Genomic DNA, 24860 nt, shown 5'->3' with positions numbered 1-24860 from the left:
ATGAATTACTATAACAAATGACTTGGGTCTCCCATCCTTCCCAACATTCGTAAATGGAAGACTTGACAGTCAACTTGAGGGGCATGGAGTTTCACGGTCCTCGTGACCAGAGAGGGCAGTGTTTCTTCCCACCCGCTCCACTTGTGACTTTGGTGAGTAAAGAGGCCAGAAAAATGTGATCCTGCCAGGCAGGATTTATGGATTCGTTGCTGTGTGCCCATTTAGCATGTTGTGTTAGGACTTGGGGGAACGTACAACACCCACAACTCTACACAATACAGAGTTGGTACAAGGTATGATCGGAGAACAGAACACCAGGAGAGCTTTCAGCCAGTCAAGAGGTTTACGATATTTTTTTAACACTAGAACTTTTTGTCCAAATGTATCCTTTAAAAATATATTTTAAAGGTGGTACATAGACACAATATAAAGAGTCAAATAGTCCTACGCGGCTTCATGTAAAAATAGCAGGCTGACTTGGAATGAAGCATTCTGGGGTCTGCTAAACTCCCCAGTGTCTAATTTCTTTTTACGCCTGTGTTGTTTTTCATTCTCTTGGTCTTTATGTTTCTATGCCTTAAAGAAAAATTATTTTTCTTGTCACTTTAGAGTTCTGGTAAGAAGCAGACATGTAAGTATGTTTATTCTGCCATCGTTTATCAGAAAGTCAGTGTAATCTTACTCTGAATCCCTAAATCCTAAACACTTCCTCGGTATTAGGCACCCATCTCATCCCTTCAGAATCCCCTTGAGTTATCTCCCCCAAATCCTAAAGCCCCTTGAAATATCGGATAAAAACAAACAAACAAACAAACAAAAAACACTAATCCAACCTCAGCATTTTATAGATGAGTAAACTAAGACTCAAGAAAATAAAAGGAATTGCCTAAGACCCCATATACGGTAGTAGGCAGATTTTGACTTACAACCCATTTCCCCTTCTAGATAGATACTCTTTGTTTCTTTCTTTTTTTTTTTAATTTACTTATTTTGAGAGAGAGATCACAAGTAAGGGAGGGGCAGAGAGAGAGGGAGAGAGAGAATCCTAAGAAGGCTCTGCACTGTCAGCCCACACAGGGCTCGATCTCATGACGAGAACATGACCTGAGCCCATATCAAGAGTCAGATGCTCAACCAACTGAACCACCCAGGCACCCAAGGATAAGGTGCTCTTTCTTTTCTTTTCTTTTAGGATTTTATTTTTAAGTAATTTTTATACCCAATATGGGGCTCAAACTCACAACCCCAAGATCAAGAGTCACATGCTCCACTGGCTGAGACAGCTGGGTGCCCCTGTATACATGATTTTTTTACTATACCACATTGTCTTTATTTAATTCAGCAACCAAAAACCTATGCAGACATTAAGACAGTGGTCTCTTTGATCTATTGGTTCAGCATTTATTCTTTTATTAAACAAATTAAACCTGCTTTGTACTGGGTATTATGCTTGACATTGAAGATAAAATAATAAATACAATAAGCATAACCTTTTCCTTCCTGGGGTCCACACTCAAGGACATGGTGTCATTATTGGGCAGTTTTTAGGCCAGATTTGGCCAGCAGATGTGCTTTTTTGAGGCAGCCCATTATTTTATAGATGTATAAATTAATTGTCAATATCCAAAAGTTGAGAGAATTACATTAAAGTAATATGGAAGTCTAGCTTCTCTTGAGGATTACAGATGTGAACAGACTGAGCCTTTAGCACCCACCTGACATCAGTGGACCAGAGAGAGATACAGCGGTCCCTTTGACTAAGCCCTCTGTGCAGCCACTGGTCCATTTTCCTCCATGATTGTACCTTCTTCCCCCTGTAGAAATGGGGGTTTGCAACTTCTTTCCTAGTGGGTTTCCAGTTATGCTCTGGGAATCTTAGGAATTCCGACAAGAGTTTCACTAGGTCAAGTTACAGAGATTCATGTCAGGCCATATGGATTCTAACAGAAAGATTGTTGAACACTTCCCTGTTTTACATTGTAGACATCCATTTAAGGTTTCTCTTAACTAACTGCTGAAAAGAAATGCAGTTGAGTTCCACTCTTTTACAGTAAGTGTCTTAGTAGGTAGTATCATTAAGAAAACCCCACCCACTTTATTTACCATTATCGGCTAGGTACAGAGACACTCAAATAGTTCTTTGAATAACTGCTTGGTTTTATATGTGAATACAATAAAAGACAAGCTCACTTTCTGAGGAGCTTGGTGAAAAGATGTGTGTATCTGGAAAAGGAAGCATGACTTTATTTCAGTGAAACACAAACTCAGTAAAGACTTGGTCAATGGTTGGTTGATTTTAATTAAAATGAATTTGTGAGTTAAGCCTAGCATATAACCACTCTTGTTAGAAGAAATAAGGTATCACCTGTATCTTTATATTTAAAAACATGTTTCTCAGATATTTTAAAGATGAGAGGTCATTTGGTTGACTATAGCCTTAAAATGCAATTATTATTTTTTGTTTTTGCACTTTTAGGATTTAAATTATGAGGTCTCATATAGACACAATTGCTTATCCCATTATAGACTTGATTTTTAATATTGCAATCTGCCTGCATTGTGGTTTGTCTTTTTAATCCTTATTTTCATTATTTCCTTAGCAGAGAACTATAAAAGATTGTAAATCTCTCTCAACTCAAAAAGTCCATCATCACAAGATACCTTCTTCTACTTCTCTCCCCAGGTAATGACAGAGAAATATATTGAAGACCTATTTCATGGATTCACATATTTTTATAGTACTATCTGCATTTAACAATCTACCAAGCAGTTCCCATGAAGAGGCTTATTTAATGATGAACGTCATTAATGTCTTCATTTTATAAATGAAACTAATGTCTTCATTTTATAAATACAAAATTCATTTTCACAGGGACTAAAAAATTTGTTCAAAGTTCATTTGCTGGCTCTGATTTGGGGTCTTAACTTTCCTCAAGTGTTAAAAGGATATTGAAAGTGTAGCAACTCCACGGGGTTGTTAGAAGGACAAAGCAAAATAATATTAGTAAGGTTTAGTATAAAATTAGTACCTGGTAGGCACTTAATAAATGCTCATATTAGAAATAGGAAAAGGATTTGAACTTGGTTATTCACGTATTACATTCAATTATCTCTCCTTCCTATCTTTGACGTTGCAAATGTGTTATAGAATCTAGGATTATGGTCAGAATGAACATGACCCAAAGTTGCGGTCACTTGGGTCTTGTGGAGTTTTGCAGGGAAGCGATAGCTCAGAAATCAGACCCACAGGACACTTGAGGCATGTAATATGTTTTCCTTCACAAAAGTTCTCCAAATGTCTGCTCATTTGCAAGATGTGAAAAAATGGAAACATAGACTTCCAGCCTGTGAATGATCATCTTACCAAAATCCTTTGCATGTTTTTTTTTTCTTTTTTAAGTTTATTCATTTTTGAGAGAGGGAGAGATGGAGCATGAGTAGGGGAGGGGCAGAGGGAGAGAGGGAGACACAGAACCCAAAGCAGACTCCAGGCTCTGAGCTGTCAGCACAGAGCCTGACGCAGGGCTAGAACTCACTGACGGAGAGATCATGACCTGAACCTAAGTCAGACGCTCAACTGACTGAGCCACCCAAGCACCCCCCCTTTGCATGTTTGGATTTCTGCAATGCCATTGCTCCCCAGGGGTCACGCACTTTGGGCACAGTCCCCTGTGAGGATGGAATGCTCACTATCACCTGGACCAGTCTATCCTATCTCAGATGGTTCTATGGAGAGACGTTTATTCAATTAGGGGAAGCCTCCATCACCAAGCTTCCACCCATTTGTGCGAGGAGGAATAAATTCCATTCCTCTTTCTAAAGACATTCTTTAAAATTTGAGACCCATTACACTGACTGAGTAGTCACCCCCTCAAGCAAACCGTCACCAAGCCTTTCAATCATTCCTTTTTAGATAAGGGGACATAAGAACCTTCTTTTCCTCTGACTACCCTCTTGTGCCTCCTTATAATTTTTTTTTTTATTTTTAATGCCCCAAACGAAGGGTCGCCCCATAAGTGTGACCTGAACTATGACCTTGCTCATGCCGAGAACAGTTCTGTACTTTAAGACAGCCTAGTCGTGCGTACTGTTGATTCCCATCATACTTACATAAGTCAACTCACAAGTATATGCTCTAGCCCTCCTCCCCTTTACAAACACTGACACTTCCATATGAAATCTATTCTGTTACTCACACACCGAAGAAAGCGTTAGACACAAGGCATCATAGATACCAACTAGTCCAGAAGGTACAAAGTAGCACACAGACACAATAGATTCAACATGCACAGATTTGACATGTCTGATGTGTAAAACAAATGGAAGCCCATCTCCAGGGCTACATACATTGGCGACGACAATAGACCGGAAAGACAACTCATAATGCTGAACAGCTGCAGTCACCTATTTAGACAGCTCATGTTCGTTCCAGGTCCTCCCCCCGACTCTCGTCACTGACTTTCACTATCTGCCTGCTCCCTGAATGAGCAGACCAATAATGCTTTCATCTGATTTCTCTACACCTATTCAACTTTCTTCTCTTCATTCCCCATGCAGGTCTTTGTTTCTTGCTTCACTCCTCTAATTTTTTTCCTCCAACATCTCACCCAGTCCTATGGCTGAAACTTTACCCATACGCTGATGATTCTACACCTGGCCACTCTCTCCAATGCCAGGAAAGCCCTCCTACTTACTCCTCTTCCCTTGGCCATTTTTATGTCCGTCTCTCTTCTCTGTATGTCTGTCCCACCTCGCTCATGTCTTACTCTGTGCACTCAGAACAGTCTTCCAGATCATCAGCGTACCATGTCATCTGCTCACCCCGAATAGTCCTCCGGGTCTCTCATCCATCCTACCATTTATGGTTTGGACTTCTGCTCGGCATCTCTTCTTGGACGGTCATGTAGAACCACCCTCCTGGTTTCACGCTGCCCTCGGCACTTCTGGGCCTGGGGCGCTGTTCTGCATTTCTTCCTTTCCAGGAGAGAAGTTCAACTTCCTTCTCCTACCTTCTTTCACATCACTCTTCTCGTCATTTGACACCAGCTTCTCCTTTTGTTCTCAAACCCAGTGGTTTTCAAGTTAGGTTCCCAGAGCAGCAGCCTCATCACCTGCTGGAAACATGTTGGCCATGCACATTCTTGGGCCCCACGGCCAACAAACTGAATCAGAAACGCTGAAGGTAAGGCTCAGCCATCTGGATTTAACAGCCTCCCAGGTGGTTCTGATGCACGCTCAAGTTTAAGAACCACAGCTCACTAATTTACCTGTTCTCAGCTTTGGCTGTCATTTGAATCACCTGAGGAGGTTTAAAAAAAAAAAAAATCCTTGTCTGGGCATCACCCCAAACCTATTAAATTCAAGTTCTCTGGAAGTGAGGCCCAATTACAGATATACATTTTTTTTTTAAAGTTCCCCAGGTAATTTCTAATACGCAATCCGAGTTGATTTCAATCTGCCAAAACGTTCCTGTTCTTAGGCGTTTACTCGGCCCTTCTGTCTGGGAATCTCGTTCCTTGTTCCTTCCCAGTCTTCAGGTCACAGTAAAATTGTCACCTTCTCAGAGAGGCCTTCCCTGGCCATTCTTACTCTAAGGAGACTTTCTTCTTTAATATTTTCATAATCTTCCTAATCTCTAGTTGAAACTATCTTGCTTACCCATTTTATGTTTATTGGTTCTACTAGAATATCAACTCCTAGGAGAACTAGTGACTTCTTTTCAAGGATGAATCCCCAGCTTCCTGGAACAGTGCCGGGCACAGAGGAGGGGCTCAGAAAATATCTGTTGCGTGAAGGCACAAACACAACACGCTGTTTGTTCCAAATCTGGGCATTTTGATAATCTTGTTTCCCTTGCCTAAAATTCTGTTTCTCCTTTCATTGTCTTTTATTTTATGATCAGCAACCTTCTCACAAAGGCCAGAACATCCACCTCAATCCTTTATCCCCAAGGGGCTCTTTCTTTCCTTCAGTCACCCATGACTTTGTAACATTATTTAACTATTCACTTTAGAAAAATGTACCAAGGATACTTGCCTCTAACATGAGTTGCAGAAGTACACAAACCAAGCTCAGGTCTCTTTCCGTCCTGTGGTGTGGATGAGGCATACTGCTGGGTCAACAGGCAAAGATGCTTTCTGACGTGAATTGACTGGAGAAAGGAAAAAGCTTTCAGTCAATAGTTTTAAAAGCCAAGAGACGATTGGAAAGAGACAGACAGACAGACGCGGGGTTGGGGGGGGTGGCATATAAGAAAGGACATCTGGTTCAATTCAGAGATTGAATCTTCAACAACAACAACAACAACAACAAACCAAAAACAAGGGCTAGGTGTCTGATGCACGTCTGTGTTTTGGGGATATTGTTTCCAGTGTTCCTTCTTTCTACCCCAGCGCTTTTGAAGACCTATGTCTGTACAGAAATCTCCTGCACTCCTCAGTCATCCTTTCCTTTTCTCTCCGTGTGGAACACTGAAGCTGGCATTCACATCAGGGAATGCTGGCTAGCCACAGGCAGCCTTTCACTGCATGTAAGCCGCTACAGAAACTCCCCTTTTATGATGTTACATTATCTCTATGAGAGCAATCAGAGAGATCAGCTGGAAATCCCCCAACACTGAGAAGGAACTGAGGGGCTCACACACTGCTCCTTGAAATGCCTTGCTGGGAGACCAGTGGGGCTCTTCAGCACAAATTATCATCCCCGTCCTAAGAGATTGATCTGTTCTTCCTGGGGATGGAATGCCTGCTGGCTTCGGCCAGACAGAGCCTGAGAGAGGACAAGACCCTCATATGATGATCTAATACATTGGCATTAGGATGTTTTCATCTTTCGTCGGTCCAGGCAAAGAGTCTTCATTTTCTATACCTTAGACGTCCTGATGAACCAGAGATAGAATTGCTTGGAGACATGTCCACTCAAAGGTGTGCGTTTTTATGCTTGAAGATCCAGGGTGGCCCCAACAGAACTATTGTGGGCGTGATACTGTTTTACCTCTCTTGACTGAAGATTCTTCACAAAATGTGAAATTGCAGAGGGTTGTGTGATAATCCAGAATAGGAGACACATATTTACCTTCATTTCCCTTCATCTTGTTTCTTGCATTAACTTTTCCCTCCCACCTTTAAAATTCATACCCCCATCCGAGGAACCAACCCTCTCCAGTGCTCCCCACTAGATATCGACAACCTTTCCCCACCCCACCTGCCCTCGACTATAACTTCCTAAACTTCAGAACTTTCCTTTCACTACTTTCTTGGGCCAATTTCCTTAAAGCAAGGATACTTGCTAGAGTTAACTTGATAAACTACTTTGCACTCCACTGATAACGTGTTGCCTTTCCCCGGTAATAGATTTGCATTTAAAGACATGCTTCAAACTCCATAACTCAAAGACGAAAAGTCGGAATTTCTAGCAGCACTGGAGATCAGACCAGGAAGATTTGGGCCATGGGGAAGGGCAAGCCATGTGGTGGTGGTGGTCACAGTCACAACCCAGGGAGCCACCTTCTTATGTCCTCTCTGAAAGCCTAATTAGCATAATCCAATTTACCATGCTTTGTGCACAGCACCAATGCACAATTCTTCACGTGCTCCTGGTGCTAAAGTCACTGCTCCAACTAGACATGTAGTGTTTGAAGACTGGCCATAAGGGATCTGGGAAAAGGATAGATCTTTCTAAACTCACAAAGAGAGAATTCATAAGAAGGGGAGATGAAGAAAACCACCAATTTAAAGATCTAGAAGATAAACTCGGTCTACCTTCTGGATGCATTAAAAACAAAACAAAAAAAAATGCATTGAAATAATTCACAGGAAGTGACTTCTGGCAGAATTCAGCTCAGTTAACATATATTTGTTGATTGTCAATGCAAATTAATAATGATAATAATAAATGACTAATCAGTGGCACTGAATTAGCATTTACTTTGTATCATGCACCTCACTAAGCATTTTACATGGATTATTTAAATTAGAAATGTCATCAACCTTGTTGTTTGTCAGGCAATGGTATGCTAGGTAACCAGGGAGAAAAAAAAAAAAAAAAATGCCCTTATTTGTAACATTTGCTAATTGCAATGGTGGAAACACCCCCAACATGGATGGTTCCAAGCTACCAACAGTTCACAAAATTTCTGAATATATAATAACTGCCCCACAGAATTCCTTACTATAAAAATTGGCTGTCATGGAGAGCAGGAACTGGTTCCAGCACACCAATGGTGGTGTATACTTTATGTCAGCCTTTGTTAGGGTGACCAATTCTTCCCAGTTTGCCTTGGACACTCCAAGTTTTAGTATTGAAAGATCTGTTGGTAGGGAAACTTCTTGTTCCCTAACTGGGGCTGTTGGTCACCCTGTCCTTTGTGCATGTGGGGAAACTGAGGTTTAAAGAATTTAGAATATTTGTCCAGGATCACAGATGTAGTAAGCAGTAGAACAACTGCCAGGACCCAGGAGTCCACTAACACAAAGCCCGTGAACTTCACGGCAGCGGAAGCGAGGTCTTCCGTTCTTCAGCAGAGAAGAGTAGCTCTGAGTGCAAAACATGACTATATATGAAAGCATGCATGTACACACGCATATAAACTTTTATGTCATAGAAAATGGGAAACCTAAAGCGCTCTGTGGCAGAATTAAGGTCTATTTTATGTATGTCAAAGAACTGATTACAGCTAATTCAAAGATTGAGCTCAATCTCCATTTATTGAGATCCCCTAAGAGGAACTGTTCACAGCTTTCTAGAATCTGCACTAACGTAATTTATACAAATCTTCCACATTATTCAGCGGCCATCGATGAAGCCAAGCTCCACTTCTCTGCACACATCCACAGCTGTACGATCAGTGCTCCGTCTTTTAACAACGTAGGAAATTTTATGTGAACAAATTCGCCTTTTCTTCATGATGAATATAAGCTTCATTAACTACAGCACATTCCTTCAATTTAGGAAATCATTTAAGTGATTATTCCTAATGAGCATCAAGATATTTATATGAAAAGTAGAGCTTTTTCCCTCCTGAGTTGAAACTCATGAAACCTAGTAAGCTTTTCTGATGAGAATATCCTTCAAGAATGTCTCATGAATAATAATCTTAACGTTCTATTGTTTGTTAAGTAAAATAAAGTTTTGTTTAGAAGCTTCAGATTTTGCTTTTCCATTTCTGATATAGGTTATAATAAATACCATCTCTAAAAGCCAAGATTGTTATAAAAAAAAAAAAAAAAGTCAAGTGGATTTGTTTAAACTACAGTGAACATCACTTTTAACCTAATGGACACCTTTTACTGGGTAAAATGAATTATCTACTACATAGAGGTAAGTTATTCTGATTTTATAAAATGCCATACTATTCTAAAAGCCTTAGTAGAGTGCAAAATGACATTAATTCACAACAAGCAATGTTCCAGGAGAGTTGGTTCAATAAGAATACATACATCTGAAAAATAGTGATTCTCAATACCCTTGAGAAATCTTCATTATCTTAAAAGCCTTCAAGAAACACTTCTCAAATATTCTTTATTAAAAAAAAAAAAAACACAAACCCTCCCCTCATTAGCTTTGAAAATAAATATGTGCCAAATAGAGCTTGCGTGTGTGTGTGTGTGTGTGTGTGAGTAGAACAGAAAATGAAGGAAACAGATATATTTAAATTGCAGGGCGGGGGGGGGGGGGTCACAAAATAGTAACCAGAAATAAATTCAAAGTTTCACAGAGGAACGTATGTCCCTGAAGTCTGTTTCATGCTAAAATTGCATGAGTGTAACAGTGCAAAAGGGACCCAGCAAAAATATTATAGAATGTTGGATCTAACCCTTGGGGAAAATGTCAACTGACTCAAGTGGGCAGCCAAAGACTATATGTGTGGGACATGAAGGTGAGGAAGCCTGGAAAGAAAAGAGTGTCTCTCCAGGATAAATCAGCAATTTTGTGGTTTGCACAAAGAAGCCAGTCATCTGCTATTTTTATTTGTTTGGCTCAGAGGCCCAGAATTTAAATTACTATCCCTGAACTTACACATCTGATTTCAGAAAACATGGAAAGATTGGAAGAAGAACAAGATAAGATGACCTTAAAAAGAAACTTGACAGTTCTCTCTGTGATGGTTCAGGGTCAGCTTTACCTGTGTGCTACAAACAATCAGATGTTCTAGCATGAGAAATTATGATCTCAGCTCTGGTTTAGAATTTAGGCTCACAGCACCTCCACATTTTATGCCAATTTTTTTCTGGGAAAAGTATTGAGATCTCTTATTAATTTCTTAAAACAGTAAGAAAAAAAAACTGATGGTTACCAGCGGGGAGGGGAATGGGGGGGATGGGTGAAATAGCGGATGAGGATCAAAGAATACCCTTATCATGCTGAAAAAAATAAAGTAAAATAAAAGAAGGAAAAAGAAATGAGTTAATATTTGTATAGCACTTAGTTCAGTGCCTGACACATAATAAATAAAAATAATATTTAAAAAATGCAAGTGATTATTCCACTTCCATTATTATTATTATTATTTTTAAAAAAAGAATGAAAGAAGTAAGAAACTCTACAGTAGGGGGTGCCTGGCTGGCTCAGTCAGTAGAGGATGCAACTCTTGATCTTGGAGTTATGAGTTCTAGCTCCATATTTGGAGTGGAGATTACTTACAAAATAAAATCTGAAAGAAAGAGAGAAAGAAAGAAAGAAAGAAAGAAAGAAAGAAAGAAAGAAAGGAAGGAAGGAAGGAAGGAAGAAAGAAAGAAAGAAAGAAAGAAAGAAAGAAAGAAAGAAAGAAAGAAAAAAAGAAAGAAAAGAAAGAAAACATTTGGTAGAATCTCTGGTCTGTGATTGCATCATATAATTCAGTATTTACGTATCCTTGATTACTTAGAAGATGTACAATGAAGTTATAATAAGTTCTAGTCACCTTTTAAGTATCTTTTAAGCTTATACTGAAAAGCTCATAAATTAAAGCAGATCGAAATTAAATCATATTTCTCAAAATATAAGAAATTCCAAAATAATTATTTAAGTACACTTATTATACATTTTAATATTTTCAAACTGCACCAATAACATGTTCTCAGAGACCATCTGTATTAAATTTGATTTTTATTGGTAGTAGAACTGGTCTTTGGTCAGGGACAATCATCGGTATAATGCAATGTTAGGGAACTTACTGAAGTAAGCCTGAGCCTCCAAATGCCCTATTACTTTGCTGGGCTGAAAATTCTACCATGACAGATACATTCTTCCATACTGTCTTCCTCTGTTTCATCTAAGCTGTAAACATCCTGAGGAAAAAAGCATTGCTTTAACTCATCAGTAATTTACTAAAACCATGAACAAAATCATAGAAGCCTCCCGCGATCTCACAAATTTCAAAGGGGAAAGAAAAGGGACTCTTGAACCAAGAAAGGGAAACAACGTTTCAACGGAAAAAAGAAGTAATTATGAAAATGAAAAACAGGAATGCTAAAGACGTCTCACTCACAAGTCATCATTCACCAGCATATCATTTATAATTAACAGAAAAATGTGTCACAAATAAGAAGTATATAAAAAAAACTTTAAAGATATACTATGTATTTAAATAATTTAAAGTCTATAATGTTTTTTGTAGTAATTGTACTTCCTTCAAAAATATCAAAAAGATCATTTTTAGCTCTTAACTCAAATTAAAAAAAAAAAATTAATGTTTATGTTTGAGAGAGAGAGAGAGAGACAGAGTGCAACTGGGGGAGGGACAGAGAGAGACAGACAGACAGAGAGTCCAAAACAGACTCTAGGCTCTGAGCTGTCAGCACAGAGCCCCATGTGGACCTCGAATTCATGAGCTGTGAGATCATGACCTGAGCCGAAGTCAAATGCTTCACTGACTGAGCCACCCAGGCGCCCCTCAAATTTATAATGAATATAAATTGAGATATTGCTATATTTTCCTATTTTTTTATTCTGTTCTTGATTTTTAATATTGCAGTGCTCTGATTTTAGATTAATGTGGCAGGTTAAATAAAGTAGAAACTGCCTCAAATTCTCTTTCCAACACTTCCACTTTTTACTTTTTGCTTCCAAGGATAGAAATATTCTTAAGCCATCACCTTAAAAAAACTAAAGCCATCACCTTAAAAAAACTAAAGCCATCTTAACCAGAAAGGAAACTGTCCATATGCTAAACTCAGGGAAGTAACTAAAATATCAGAGTCACTGGGGCACCTGGGTGGCTCAGTCCCTAAGCGTCTGACCCTTGATCTCTGCTCAGGTCATGATCCCACGGTTTGTGGGATAGAGCCCCGAATTGGGCTCAGCACTGAGCGTGAAGCCTGCTTGGGATTCTTTTTCCCTCCCTCTCCCTCTTTCCTTCCCTACTTCTGCTTCCTCTCTCTCTCAGGATAAATGAAGATTTAAAAACTAAATAAATAAAATATCAGTCAGAAACAGAAGCTAAAGCTGAGATGTTTGTGGGGAGAGTGACATCAGCTAGAGGCCTTAATGGTGTGATTCTGAAACTGGTGTTGGAAGGCGAATCCAGGTCCCAGGTGCAAAGCACACAGGAGGAGGAGACTGGGATTCCTGCAAAAATTTGGGAAGCACAGGAAGTAATCAACAAGATAACTGACATATGAGACAGAAGACACAACAGGGAAATTTAAATTTTGACGAATTTAATTGATAGAAGAATATGAGAAAGCTTTAAAAATAGTTTGTATTTAAAAGGTTAAAAGCAATAAATGGAGAAATATAAGTATACATAAAGAAATGAACCACATATACAAAGGACAGGAGATTTTTTTTTTTTTAATAACCAAATGAGGATTCTGAAAATCAAAATATATTCATTGAAATAAAAACTCAAGGACTCAAGAGATTGATTAAACTGTACCCTAAACACAGCTGAAAAAAGCATTTTGAATTGAAACCTAGAAGTGAGAAAATGACTCTGGATACAGCCCAAGATAAAAGGCGGGAGATGTGTAGGCATGGATATAAAGAAAGCACAAAATGTGTCAAGGGAGAAAGATAGATGTTTCAAGCCAACTGAGCCAAAACAAAACTACAACTCAAAATATAATAGTGAAATGATAGAAAAGGAAAAAAAAAACAAAAGGAAGAGACTTAAAAGCATCTAACAAAAAAAAGACAGAATTAATTATAAAGAGACTAAAATTTGACAGTCTTCTCATAGCATCAGAAAATGCTAAAAACAGTGTCAACCCAGAAATCTATATGCAGGTAAGAGTATCAATCAAGATTAAAGAAAAAAAAAAGGTTTTAAGATCCAAAAATATTAGCAAAAGTCACTGGACTGACACTATAAGATAAACTAAAAATACGAATGTCAAGAAAAAACTAAACCCGGGGGGGGGGGGGGGAGGAGGGGAAAAGGAATGAGATGTAAGAAATAAGAGATCTACTGAGGCTGCCAAATCCTCTTACTCATAGATACTCCTCATTAAAACAACCAAAACTCAGTAAGAAGAAAATTAAGCTAAGAAGAAAGCGGATATAAAAAATAATGGTAAGTAAAAAAACAGATCACCATATAAATTCAATAACCATCGATCATAAAAATCATTGTAATAATAATGACCCCAAAAAATCGGTTGCCATGAGATTTAATAATAAGGTAGAACCAAGATATCAGCTAATCATAAACAAAGGAGGAAAGAGAAATTTGGAGAACAAATTCTCCTAGGGCTCTCAGTTTGTTTGGTAGAAGCATAGAAATGTAAATTAACCTTAGAATTTACTAATTATGCAGGTTAAAAATTTTAAGTGTGCTCCTCCTCCTTCTCTTCTTAACCCCTCCCCTTCCTCTGGTGAACAACAGAAGCATAAAGCCAACATATGGAATAGAGCAAGGTAGGTGTTTACGCTGGAGTCAAGGCAGCCACAGTGACCTAGAGTATGATTTGGAGCCCAAAGAGGATGACGAGGACAGGACATTCAAGGAACATGGTGCCTAGCAAGGCTGCACCTTCTACACCAAGCTATAGAATAATGTGGCCTGGTAGGAGATATCAAAGAATGAGCAGTGCTAAGAGGGTGTCCATATGGGTCGGGGATTGAGCGATGACATCGAAGTGGGTGTGGAAACCTGGGCAAGGTGTCAGACCTCAAGTGTGGTGAGGAGAATGTCAATGCAGGGGGGATATTCAGGCTGAGGAGTGGAGCCCAAGTGGATTGAAAGGGTGTCTGCATATGTGAGCAGCCGAGTGTGGAGGGCTGACCCCCAGCAAGTGAAGAGATCCTTCCCTCCATATAAGAGGGGCGTTGCAGGATGGGTCATGAGCCCAAACAAACTAAAAGAGGTACCTATACTAATGGATGGTTTCAAGTGGAGTTTCAGATCCAGGAAAGGATGTCCTTTCCCGATGGCGTGTCCAGAATTGGAGCCCCTTCAGGGTAAAGAGAAGCCACTCACATGACGGTGGCAGGGGTGGCCTGGCACAAGATGTCAGAGCTTGGGAAGAGTGAGGAGGGTTCCTGTTCGGGGGACAGGGCAGCATTGCTGATGTGAGATTGGTCACACACAAGGGGACTGGTTCAATGAGGAAACACATTAAGAATAATAGGAGGTAGCATTCTCACTGTTGGCGAAGGGAATTGGAAATACAGAAAGGGAGAAAGCTAGGCTGAGCCTGTGCCACTGGATTGGAATTAGAGGTATTTGTTTGAAGGTGTGGTTTTCAAGTCATAGAATACATATAAATGTTTACATGTCTAAGTATATATGTATGTATATACGTGTGTGTATACTACGTGTATGTGTATATTATAGTTCTGCCCCAGGGTAGCAACACTCCAACTGTAATGAGCACTACAGACACTCTGATTTTGGCTTTTAAATATCATTTTCCACTAATAAAACCAGGGGTCCTTGGAGAAATATTTCATTCCAGGAAGGAAAGCTATGCCCAAAGAAAGATGAAGACATGTCAGAAAGACAGGAGAACCAGCTTGAAAAGGATCTCATTTGCCAAACCTGAAGCAATTTGTGTACCAGAATAATGATGGAAGCAGAGCAATCTATAGCTGTAGCACAGAAAAAGAAATAATATGGATATATAGATAGTACAAATCACAAAAATAATAGTAATAATAATAGGCATTAGGGAAACCAAAAATGATTCTTAAAAAGCAAAGAAAGGGGCGCCTGGGTGGCGCAGTCGGTTAAGCGTCCGACTTCAGCCAGGTCACGATCTCGCGATCTCGCGGTCTGTGAGTTCGAGCCCCGCGTCGGGCTCTGGGCTGATGGCTCAGAGCCTGGAGCCTGTTTCCGATTCTGTGTCTCCCTCTCTCTCTGCCCCTCCCCCGTTCATGTTCTGTCTCTCTCTGTCCCCCAAAAAATAAATAAACGTTGGAAAAAAAAAAAAGCAAAGAAAAATATGCCTTAAGATATAGGCAGAGCTTTATGAAAAGTAATGTGAGAAAGAAGAGAGAAGGCACAGAGAAGTAATGTCAATATTCTGAAAAGTAGCATAATCTCAAATACAGTGAAGTTTCAAACTCTTAAAATAATTCTATGAAAACACCTAATGCCAATAAATTTTCAAACTTAGATAATGGTACAATCTCCTAGAAAATCATAATTAGCTATAACTTGTTATATAATATGTATTAATTGATTAGAGAAAGAACATTAGAAGAATTGAATTTATAGTAAATTGCCACCCCCCCCTCCCCCATATAGCACACGCTCTTTGTACACACGCTCATTAAAAACAAAAATAGTTTCAGACTGTCTTGTTAGGAAGTCTTCCTGAACTTTCAAGGAACACATAATTCGTATCTTATTCGAAGTGAGTCAAAGAAGAAAAAAAGATTGTGCAAGGAGTATAAACTAATATTATTGTGGATACAGATACACAAATCTAAATACAATGGTAGGAAACCAAATTCAACATTTTGTGTTGAGAATAAGAATAGAATGAAAAGAATAATGTGTCGTGATCAAGTAGGAACATTCAAAAAATACAAAAGTGGCATTACATGGCAGGATACTAATGCAACTCACCACGTTAACAGATTAGGAAGTAGAAAACATACCAACATCTCCACAGTTGCAGGAAAAGCAATCGTTCCATTCAATATTCATTCCTGATAAAGTCCTTAGCCAGTTATTAATAGAAAGACATTTCCTATCCCTCCTAAATTTTATCTACATAAAACACTGCTTACTGGTGGAAGTTCAGAAGTTGTTATAAACTCAGGAATAAGATAAGGATGACACGTATCGCCTCCACTACTCAACATTTTCTGGCAGTCTTTACTGAGCTAATAATAAGGAAAAGGAAATGAGCAAAAGAATTTTCATAGGCAAAGAGATAATTGTCTATAAAGACAATGCAAAAGCAACTAAAACCAAAGATTAAAATTTAATGAGACTTTTCATCAGGGCTGTTGGAATTAACGCGATCATAGAAATACCAATATCATAACAATCATTTAAAACATTTAAAAAACACTATTAAATAATATCAATTAAATCTAGAAGCTATCCAAGAATAGGTCAAACAAAAGATGAACAAGAACAGAGAAATGTACAAAATATAACTGAAAGTCCCCAAAGAACTCTTGATTAGATAGGGAGGTGGACCATGTTTGTGGATATAGTTAATGTCGTGTCGGTTCTCCCCCCATATTAAGACTAACATGTAATACATACTATGGATTACGTAAAAATATCAAACACGTTTTTTTATAGGCAAACGATTATCAAAACTCACATTAAAGAATAAAAATCTAACAGCAGCCGAGACAATTAAAAAGAATAAACAAGGATGTGAGGTTTACTCTACCAGAGAGCAAGAATTATTAAAAAAAAAAAAAAAAAAGGAATTATTAACACACAACTAGATAAAGGACTCGATGCCACAGAATTTAAAGCCCCTAGAAAGACCAAACATGCACGACAATCTGTTGTACGACAAACAGCATCACACGTCAGCAAAGGATGGTATTTACACAACTAGTTCTGCTTGTAGAAAAAATATTAAATTAAATTCCTACTTCATATTACCCCTGAATTAACTCGAGGGTATTAAAAACCAAAATCTTTTTAAAAATTCCTGTCATGAGTAAAATATTTAACAGAAGGTCTTATAAACTCTAATGGAAGAGCATTTCTACCTAAAACCATAACTCAAAACATAGATAATTAGGACTACATTAAAATGTAAACATCTTTGTCACAAAAGGCACAACGGATAAAGGTGAACAAGCAAAAAACTGAAAGAAAATATTCACGATGAGGAAAATAAAGGAATAATACCAAATTTGAAAATACTCCTACACACGATAAGAACCACGTACACACGACCATGTAGGAAAATAGACAAAGACACTTATATAAGGAATTCACAGAAAAGGCAGTTCATAGGCAAACAATTGATGAAAAGTAGCATCATCTTACAAGGTGATAGAAAATGCCAATTAACTCTTTTTTTGGCTGGGGGGGGGGGTTCATTTCATAATTTCCAGGTTGGCAAACTATTTTTTAAGCATAGAAATGTTAAAAGTTAGTGAATATGTGCAGTACCAGTGACTGCTTTTTCAAAAGTAAATTGTTACTCCTACTTTGGAGAACAATTTGGGAATACCTAGTAAGTTAAAAATGTGTTTGATCTAGGCCCACAACTACATATATATATATTATATATTATGTATATACATATTATATATATAATAAATAATATGTTATACATTATATGTATGCTAAATAATATATTATATATTATATATACTAAATAATATATTATATATATTATATATATACTAAATAATATATTATATATATTATATATATACTAAATAATATATTATATATATATATAATATATATCAGGGAAATCCTTATAAATGTGCCTCAGAAGACTTGTCAAGAATGTCCCTTGAAGACTTGCTTATAACAACTATATGAATGGAAACAACTTAAGAATCCACCAGTAAGAAAATCTATACATACATTGCAGAATATAACACTATACTACATGGTGGTTAAAATAAACAAGTAAGAACAAGTAAGTTTCCACATACAGATCTCAAAGGCATCACATTTCATGAAATAAAAAAGCAAGATAAAAATCGTTGAATACAGTATACTGTCATTTATATAAAACAAACACATAATTATGTAGACACGCACACACATATTATTGAACTGGAAACACACACAAGTGTTTGAGAGTGGTAGTTTCTGGGGAAGTTTGGGGAAGAGGCTTAATAATATCATTTTTTTTCTTTAATGTTATATTTCCTTTAATATATATATCATAAGCAATAATGGCAATATTTTATAATTTTTAAATGCTGGTGACTGGTCATGTGAGAATTGTGACACTACTTTAGTTTTTGTAGTTTACCATGTTTACTAAATTAAATGTATAAAAGTTGTTTCATCCTTCCATCTCCTTACATTGCTAAGTATTAAAATGATGCATATGGCTGAAGAGTCATGGTTAGCTCACTGGTATATTTCTTATGGAGATTCCTTATTAATTCACAACTAAACTTTCAGTTTTTCAAAACATGGTATGAAATCGATAAATGGCAGTTATCCAGAGACTACATGAAGTAATCCAGAAATTAGCGTCCCAAGAAAATGCCCCTGGTGGAAAGAAATCAATTTGAATCTCCAGCCTAACACTTTCAAATGATCTAAATATTGTCTTTTATAATGAAAGTCCTAAATGAAAGTTACAAATTGCCATTATCAGGAAGGAGTGACAAAGTTTGAGAAATAGGTCATTGGAAACCGTCGCAAGGTTACATAATAAAGCAGATTTTGCTGATTCATAGCTCATTATTTTATTTAATTATCAGACATTGGAAGTTGTGGAGCAAATGGCAAACATTTGCTCTGGAGAAAATGCCTATTATTTTCTCCTTTCTTTAATCTGATTCTGTAGGTGGTCAGTTCCAATTGCTAAACTTGGCACTGGTAAGTTCGTTCTTTTGAAAAAAAATTTTTTTTTTCCAACGTTTATTTATTTTTTTGGGGACAGAGAGAGACAGAGCATGAATGGGGGAGGGGCAGAGAGAGAGGGAGACACAGAATCGGAAACAGGCTCCAGGCTCTGAGCCATCAGCCCAGAGCCCGACGCGGGGCTCGAACTCACGGACCGCGAGATCGTGACCTGGCTGAAGTCGGACGCTTAACCGACTGCACCACCCAGGCGCCCCAAGTTCGTTCTTTTTAAGCCAAGTGAAACAGGCAGAGGATAGCTAAATGGACACACACACAATTTTTTTTTTTTTTTTTTTTTTTACTATGTTACGTTCACAAAATTTCACACTTTCCAAGTGTTATAATAGCTACATTGTTCATTGAAAAGATTCATATGGACCCAGGGCAGGGAGAAACAAGGGACTTTTCACTTGAAACAAGGCATTGGGAATACAGTAACATCAAAACCAGGAGCAGAAGATGCTCCAGAAAAAAATAGGTTCGTGCAGCTGGTGGGTGCAATGAGTTTCCACGCTGGCATTACCTGATCGCTTCGTAATTCTAAATACTGTCAGGATTACAAAGAGTTCAAAGGATTGGAATTCTCAGTCCTGGAAGATTTTGTGATAGAAGAGTTTTTCTTTTCTTCTTTTGTTTGTTTGTTTGTTTTCTTTTGTTTTAATAAAAAAGGGAAGGGACCATAAGTAATCAGGAACGAGAAACAAAGGGCACCTATGAGCAGTTATTAATTTGCCATGTGGGGCTGTGGAAGTGTCTGTACGTCTCCATGCCCAAATATATTGGGAAAGGATGTCTTCTACTTAAATTACTACAGCGCAATTTGCTGCAAAATCATTAGCGGTGGGCCCTCAGAAGAACTAATCCAATCTTCAAGGCGCTATCTTAATGTGTTGCTCCCTCACTCAGTCATTGGTAATTTTACAACATTTCAATGGATATTGCCAGAGTCAGGGCCAATGGAATATTTGCTAGAAGTGCTGGGGAAAAGCACAGTAATTAAGGCAACCTAGCAGTTAACCTCAATTAAAAGGAACCTCCAGGACAAAGTTGGTTTTCTGATTTGCGGCAGCCAATTGCTTCTATCCTTTACGAGAGTTATTAGTCAAATTCGAATCGCCTGTGTCACTGGCGGCACCCCTCATGTAGCTCAGGATTTGTTTCTGAGCCTTCCTGTCCCTAATCAGTTATATAAACCTTTCTGGGTGCTTTGTTCCAGGCTATGAAAATCTCCATCTGGAAAGAAAATTTATTTTGGGTTATTTTATTTTGTTTCATTTTATTTTTTAAAACTATCTTATTATAGTCTCTAGGCTACGTACATGTTTCAACTCTCCAAATTACTTTCTGGAGAATTTCACTAAAAAGAGAAACAAAGAAACATGTTAACATTTCCATGCCATTACTTACGAAGTTTCCACCAAGAAAGAAAATCATCGCTCCTACACTGCTATTAAACCCGAATGCCCTGGAAAAAGCAAGAAACTTTTATACTGTTGTCATACAAGACAAGATCAAAGTCCCAACATAGCTGGGCGGGTCCACTAAGTCTTTGAAATTCTAAGTCACGTGCCCTCCGCTTTGGTACCCACCCCTAGGTGTGTTTCCATAGTGGAAGACAATCCCCAGGGAGGTTGATGGTCATGGGTAGGTGCAACTGAGACTAACAGGTGCTAGCTTGCATTAACAAGTAGATTACCATTTGGTTTTCCCAATTATATCGTGGAGTCAACCCAAAGAACTGGAGGAAACAAAGCCAGGTTAATTTAGTCTCCTAGTGATTTGGGACTGATTTGTGCTGCACAGATTTATTTGCCCCTCAACTGCCATCAAAGGGGTTTAGCAATCTCCATGGAACACCCTCTCCCTTTGCTCACCCAACCCTATCAACAAGTTTTGCTATTGTTGTTGTTGTTGTTGTTTCGGTTTTTTGGGTTTTTTTAAACCATTTATCTATAGAGAGGTGGTTTTCTCTCAGATGCTAATGAACAATTCATTCTGGCAAGAAAGACCAACACAAACAACCCTTAGGTAAGGTTCCTGCTTCCTAATGAACAGCGCCCTTGGGCTCCAGGCTGCAGAGCCAAATAAATGATTCCACAAGCCCAAAAGCTCATTATTGGCCTGAAATAGGCCCAGCCTCAGGCATCTGTGACTGCATTCAGATCATTAAGAATCTTCTGGTGGTTATTGCTTTCTCCTTTTCGTGTTTAAGAAGCCAAGGAGGCACCTTTTCCAGCCTCCCCCACACCTGTAAACCTATTTCTTCTTCTGGATTTTACCATCTCCCTACTCTCTGCCTTGTGTCCCCTACTTTTTTTTTTTTTAACCTATAGGTACAAAATTAAGACTTTCTCTCCAGTCAATGACCCTACTTTTGAGGTTCACTAGTTGTCATGGGCACAGCTGGGGATCTACCCTTTTTATTGTCTCACAAAGCCCACCACAGAGGGTCACAACCTTCTCTGGAATTTGCTCCTTTCATGTGCCAGCACCTCCAAACCTGAGGGGAGTTTAATAAGAAAATGCAGAGCTGAGTCAAAATGATTTCAGGGAGCCTGGGGGGGGGGGGGTGGAGCAGGGAGGGGAGGGGGGGTGGTGTTCATTTAAAATACTTCCCATCTCTAACTCACGTATGTTACCGAACAAGTTCCTGGGAAGCAAGCACAGAATCCGGGCCTCGGACATGTCTTATAAATTAGCAAGGAACTTAACTTGTATCTTACTCTTCTGATATAATGGAGACGGAAGCTTTCAGAACCCAAAACATTTTCCAAACCCTACCCGCCCCACCGCCGCCCCCCCCACCCCCGGGCTTTTTTTTTTTTTATTAGGTGCTAATGAAATAATCTTTTATTTTAAGTAAGATATTCATCCACGAGTTATTCTACTGACCAATAAGTTTTTACACCCACAGACATCATGATAAACAAATCTGCATTTTTCACTTGCCAAAAAATTCTTGTTTCTGGAATTGAGATTACGGAAAAAGAGTTCATGCTTAAGCTTTCTCATCAAGATGTTGCTTTCCCTACATTTGCTCTAGAGCTCGTGACATTGAACTAAACATGTGTTCAATACCCATGTTTAGGTCATATTTGGGATGTTTTGTTTTGGTAAGGAAAGGTGATTCTTTGAGAAAATTATTTCAAAGAAATATTCGGCAATGGAAAGCCAACAGGGGGAGATACTTAGAGGGGAAAGCACAGGTTCAATGTTAGCATTTTGTCATCTAGCCAGGCTCAAAGATATTGACGGTACAGAATGAAGCTGAGACTAGAGAGAAAAAAGTTGAGCAATTCTTACAGTACCTGGGTGGCTTAGTCAGTTAAGCATCTGACCTCAGTTCAGGTCAGGATCTCAGGGCTCCGGGGTTTGAGCCCCGCATAGGGCTCTGCGCTGACAGTGCAAAGCCACCTGTGATCCGGGGTTCTCTCTCTCTGCCCCCACCCCTACACGCTTACTCTCTCTCTCTCTCTCTCTCTCTCTCTCTCAAAATAAATAAACATTAAAAAAAAGTGGGAGTGTTCTCTTTAGTAAAAAACAATGGTAGAGCAGTGAGGAAATGGAAGTCAGATATTATATGTAGCTTTCTACCTTTTTTTTATTTTAGCTACACATTTATCAATGCCTGTGATGACCCCACCAGGGATTTTATTCGTTCATTCATTAAGTAAGGTTTTATTGAACAGTTTGAGGGTAAGTCATACAGTAAATATGAAAAGAATTAAGACATGATTCTCCTATCCTTAACGAGTCCTTCTTTGATCTGTTTAAAGAAGGAACATGATTTTCTTGGGATAAGATAACTAACTGGAAAGACCAATTCAAAACGTATAGGTGAGTTATTTCTAAAATTCAGAGAACCCAGCTGTTGAGAAACAGTTCTGACTGTAACTTCCTTCTGACCATCAGGAAGGGGCTTGGGGTACACTGGGGCAGAGATGAGGAATCCTCTTGGTAAAAGCACAGAGTTAGACTCTACTTTGTTCTTGAAAAGTTTTTGCCAGCTGTCCTGAAAAACACCCGTTACACGTTTACTTCATCCACTTTCCTAAATAGTTCTGTTTTCACTTACAATTTTTAAGAAAGAGTAAAATATTCATGATTAAGTGAGGAGCCCCAGCAAGTAGGATTGAATGCTTCACTGCTGATCCCATTTTTGGAACAGTAGCTAGGATGGCAGGGGGCTGGGGGTGTTGAAATTGCAAAACTAAATAATGAAGTCGTAACAAATGTCAAGTGGTGCCTAATGATGTGTTACTAGATGAAATCAATATTTAGGGACAATTCCTCACTGAAAAAGTACCGACATATGCTTTTCTTCTTATCTTGGTTGAAAGCACTGTTTGCAGATCTGTCTGGGTTTTCGTCCCAGCTGTACCTCTTACTGATTTTATGAACTTGGGAAAGTTACTCGATTTCTCTGTGCCTCAATTTCCACATCTGTTACATAAAACAGAAGACTTATTTTGAGAATTAAAACAGAAAATGCCCATGAAGAACTGAGAAAAATACATGACACATAATAAATGTTTCATAAATGTCAGTGATGATGATGACGATAAAGGTGATGCTATCACTCATTTCTTCAATAAATATTTATTGGGTGCCTGTATATATATATATATATATCACAGCCCAGATTTTTCAGGATGGATTGTATTACATTTAATGATATTCCTTTAAATAAAAGCGATGTGATGTATATAAAACTAATGATGACATTTTTATTACATTTTCATACAAATTAATTTACAAAAAGAAAAAAAAAAAAAAAGCACGCCAGAGCATAAGACACAAAAATTCATAGAATAGGGTTATAGACTTCAGAGTCAAAATGGTCATTTAATGCACTTTGGGTCACATTGGTAGATTTACCTGTTTTGTAACCTTAGGCAGGATACATAATATCTCTAACCTCTTACCAGTTTCCTCATCTGGAAAATGGAGCTAATAATGGATACATATTTCAGAATAGTATTTGCTGATTAAATGAAGTAATTACTATCACATGCCTGAAAAAAAGACTAACTCACTTAACGTTTGCAGTTAATAGGGATTCTGGCCACATAAGTAATAGCAATGACCTTTCTATGACAGATCCTGAATACATAACTCTTTGGTTTAAAGAAATGAATATTGAGGGGCGCCAGGGTCGCTCTGTCGGTTAAGCGCCCGACTTGGGCTCAGGTCATGATCTCGTGGTTCGTGAGTTTGAGCCCACGTTGGGCTCTGTGCTAACAGCTCAGAGCCTGGAGCCTGCTTCAGATTCTGTGTCTCCCCCTCTCTCTGCCCTCCCATGCTCGTGCTCTGTCTCTCTCTGTCTCTCAATAATAAATAAACGTTAAAAAAATTTTTAATAAAAAAAATAAATGAATATCGAGAAATGGGAGCATTCTAGACCAATGGAATTGGTCAGGATATATGGGTAAAAGCATGAGTTCTACCATTAATCAGCTCTAGGCTCTCAAAGATATCACTTCATTTTATTTAATCTTTCTTCATTTTAAAATAATGGAAACAAAATGTGTGACTTGGAAGGACTCTTCTGATTCTAACATTCTAAAGTGTCATAAGCCAATGGGAGGATGAAGACATTGCACACAATCAGATGAGGATATCACAGCACTGATTTTCTCTGTAGCCGTATATTTGTTCCAAGTGCCTAAAACTCTTATTCTGAGATCTTATGCAGAGTTGAATGATTTTTTGTTTGTTTGTTTTAATTGGGAAACTTCATCTTAAGAAAACAACAAAGGAAATGGCAGCAAAGCTCAAAAATGAGAATCACAAGCATATTATCGTAGAGTTAATTGAAGCCTAATCATATACAACAAAAGTACAAATGACGTACAGAGGCGTTTCAATGATAATTTCTCCTAAGACCTGGTAAAATCTCTTAACCCCAAAATGGATA

General features: G+C 38.3%; 1 long non-coding RNA gene across 1 annotated transcript; it reads left to right on the top strand.

The window, feature by feature from the left end:
- The first annotated feature begins 1200 nt into the window (after window positions 1-1200).
- Window positions 1201-23420, top strand: LOC123596943. The gene is made up of 3 exons (XR_006711889.1): window positions 1201-1295; window positions 2274-2278; window positions 23406-23420. It is a non-coding gene; the product is annotated as an uncharacterized LOC123596943 (long non-coding RNA).
- The last annotated feature ends 1440 nt before the right edge of the window (window positions 23421-24860 follow it).

The sequence above is a fragment of the Leopardus geoffroyi genome, chromosome C1 (assembly GCF_018350155.1).
Source record: "Leopardus geoffroyi isolate Oge1 chromosome C1, O.geoffroyi_Oge1_pat1.0, whole genome shotgun sequence".
Lineage (NCBI taxonomy): Eukaryota > Metazoa > Chordata > Mammalia > Carnivora > Felidae > Leopardus > Leopardus geoffroyi.
The sequence above is the reverse complement of the archived record's forward strand: the minus strand, read 5'-3'. Positions and strand labels throughout refer to the sequence as shown.